The sequence below is a fragment of the Bubalus bubalis genome, chromosome 10, assembly GCF_019923935.1.
Source record: "Bubalus bubalis isolate 160015118507 breed Murrah chromosome 10, NDDB_SH_1, whole genome shotgun sequence".
In the NCBI taxonomy this organism is placed as follows: domain Eukaryota; kingdom Metazoa; phylum Chordata; class Mammalia; order Artiodactyla; family Bovidae; genus Bubalus; species Bubalus bubalis.
The window spans coordinates 103,147,207-103,150,512 of NC_059166.1; the positions used below are offsets into that span (position 1 = coordinate 103,147,207).

Consider the following 3,306-nt stretch of genomic DNA (forward strand, 5'->3'; position numbering starts at 1 on the left):
CAAATTATAGGGGTCTCAGAAGAAGAAGAGGAAAAAAAAAAAAAAAAAGGTTATGAGAAAATAGTTGAGGAGATTATAGTTGAAAACTTCCCTAACATAGGAAAGGAATCCAAGTTCAGGAAGCCCATAGAGTCCCATACAGGATAAACCCAAAGAGCAGTACACCAAGACATGTACCAATCAAACTAACAAAAATTAAACAAAAAGAAAAAAAAAAAAAAAAAAGCAGAAAGGGAAAGGCAAAAAAAAAAAAAAAAAAGCAAAAGAATTCCCATTAAGGCTAACAACCGAATTTTCAACAAACTCTGCAGACCAGAAGGGAATGCCAGGATACTTCTTAAAGTGAGAACAGAAAAAAAAAACCTATAATCAAGATTACTTTATCCAGTAAGGATCTCATTCAGATTTGATTGTGAAATCAAAAGCTTGATGCTGCTGCTGCTGTTAAGTCACTTCAGTCGTGTCCAACTCTGTGTGACCCCAGAGACGGCAGCCTACCAGGCTCCCCTGTCCCTGGGATTCTCCAGGCAAGAACACTGGAGTGGGTTGCCATTTACTTCTCCAGTGCATGAAAGTGAAAAGTAAAAGTGAAGTCGCTCAGTCATGTCCGACTCCCAGCGACCCCATTGGACTGCAGCCCACCAGGCTCCTCCATCCATGGGATTTTCCAGGCAAGAGTACTGGAGTGGGGTGCCATTGCCTTCTCCACAAAAGCTTGATAGATAAACAAAAAAGAGAACTCATCAGCACCCAACCAGCCTTACAACAAATGCTAAAGAAACTTCTCTAGCAGGAAACAAAAGAGACAAAAAAGACCCAGGAAAACAAACTCTAAACAGTAAGAAAATGGCAGTAGGAATATGCATATCAATAGCTATCTTAAATTTAAATGGATTAAATAGTCCAACCAAAGACACAGGCTGGATGAATAGATACAGAAACAAGACCTGTGCATATGCTGTCTACAAGAGATCCACTTCAGATCTAAGGACAGATATAGACTTAAAGTCAGGGGATGAAAAAAGATATTCCATGCAAATGGGAATTAAAAGAAAATGATATTTGGCAAAACTAATACAATTTTGTAAAGTTTAAAAATAAAATAAAATTAAAAAATAATAATAAAAGAAAATGGATGCAGCAATACTCAGAAAAACTAAGCTTTAAAACAAAAACTGTTACAGGAGATAAGGAAGGCCACTACATAATGATCAAGGGATCAATCCAAGAAGATATAACAGTTGCAAACATTTATGCATCTAACATAGGAACACCTCAATATATAAGGTAAACGCTAACATCATAAAAGGGGGAATCAATGGCAACACAATAGTAGTAGGGGACTTTAACACCCCACTTACACCAATGGACAGATCATCAGGACAGAAAATTAGATTAAATTGACCTAACTGATACCTTCAGGACTTCCCATTCCAAACAGCAGAATACAATTTTTTCTCAAGTGCTTATGGAACATTCTCCAGGATAGACCACATCTTGGGTCACAAATTAAGCCTTGGTAAACTTAAGAAAACAGAAACTGTATCAAGCATCTTTTCTGATCACAATGTTATAAGACTAGATATCAACTACAGGAAAAAAACACAAACACATGGAGGCTAAACAACATGCTTCTAAATAACCACCGGATCACTGAAGACATCAAAAAGGAAATCAAAAACTACCTAGAAATGACAACAAAACTACAACGACGCAAAACGTGTGGGATGCAGCAAAAGCTGGTCTAAGAAGGAAGTTTACAGCAATGCAAGCCTACCTCAAGAAAATTGAACACTATCAAGTAAACAACCTAATCTTACACCTAAAGCAATTTAAAAAGAAGAAGAACAACAACAAAAAAAATCAAAGTTGATAGTAGGAAAAAAAATCCTAAAGATCAGAGCAAAAATAAATGAAAAAGTAATGAAGGAAACAATAGCAAAGATCAATAAATCTAAAAGCTGGTTCTTTGAGAGTATAAACAAAATTGACAAACCACCCTAAAGAGGCCACCAGAAAATTACTAGACTTAATCAAACAACATAGTAAATGCTGTTTTATATCATTTTCATGATATAAAATTAATATACAGAAATCCCTTGAATTTCTGTGCACTAAGTGAAATATCAGAAAGAAAACTTAAGGGGAAAATCCCATTCACCATTAACCAAGAAAACAAGATGGAAAACCCAGAGATAAACCCACACACCTATGAGCACCTTATCTTTGGCAAAGAGGCAAGAATATACAATGGAGAAAAAACAGCCTCTTCAATAAGTGGTGCTGGGAAAGCTGAACAGCTATGTGTAAAAGAATGAAAGTGGAAAACTTCCTAACACTGTACACAAAAATAAAATCAAAATGTATCAAATACTTAAATGTAAGGCCAGAATATAGAGTTCTTAGAGATAAACATAGGCAGTACACTTTTTGACATACATCACAGTAAGATCTTTTTGACCCACCTCCTAGGGTAATGAGGAGCCCCTGATGGCTCAGACGGTAAAGAGTCTGCCTGCAGTGGAGGAGACACAAGTTCAATTGCTATTTAGGGAAGATCCACTGGAGAAGGAAGTGGCAACCCACTCCAGTATTCTTGCCTGGAGAATCCCATGGGTGGAGGAGCCTGGCAGGCTACAGTCCATGGGGTCTCAAAGAGTCAAACACGACTTCACTTTCACTTTCTTTCTAGAGTAATGGAACTAAAAACAAAAATAAGCAAATGACATTTAATTACACCTAAAACCTTTTCACAGCAAAGTGAAGTCGCTTAGTCATGTCTGACTTTTTGCGACCCCATGGCCTGTAGCCTACAAGGCTTCTCGGTCCATGGGATTTTCCAGGCAAGAATACTGGAGTGGGTTACCATTTTCTTCTCCAGGAGATCTTCCTGACCCAGGGATTGAACCTGGGTCTCCTGCATTGTAGGCAGACGCTTTACCATCTGAGCCACCAGGGAAGTCAAGGAAACAATAAATAAGATTTAAAGACATCCCTCAGACGTCATAAAATAATTGCTAATGAAACAACTGACAAAGCATTAATCTTCAGAATATATAATCATTCGTGAACTGTGAACTTCCAGATGTTCAAGCTGGTTTTAGAAAAGGCAGAGGAACTAGAGATCAATTGCCAACATCCGTTGGATCATTGAAAAAGCAAGAGAGTTCCAGAAAAACATCTATTTCTGCTTTATTGACTATGCCAAAGCCTTTGACTGGGTCCATCACAATAAACTGTGGAAAATTCTGAAAGAGATGGAAATACCAGACCACCTGACCTGCCTCTTGAGAAACCTATATGCAG

At 37.7% G+C, this 3,306-nt stretch overlaps 1 non-coding gene across 1 annotated transcript; it reads right to left on the bottom strand.

Annotated features, from left to right (window-relative positions):
• Positions 1 to 2,886: 2,886 nt before the first annotated feature.
• On the bottom strand, positions 2,887 to 2,959 carry TRNAC-ACA. Its single transcript has one exon. It is a non-coding gene; the product is annotated as a tRNA-Cys (tRNA).
• Between the last annotated feature and the right edge of the window lie 347 nt (positions 2,960 to 3,306).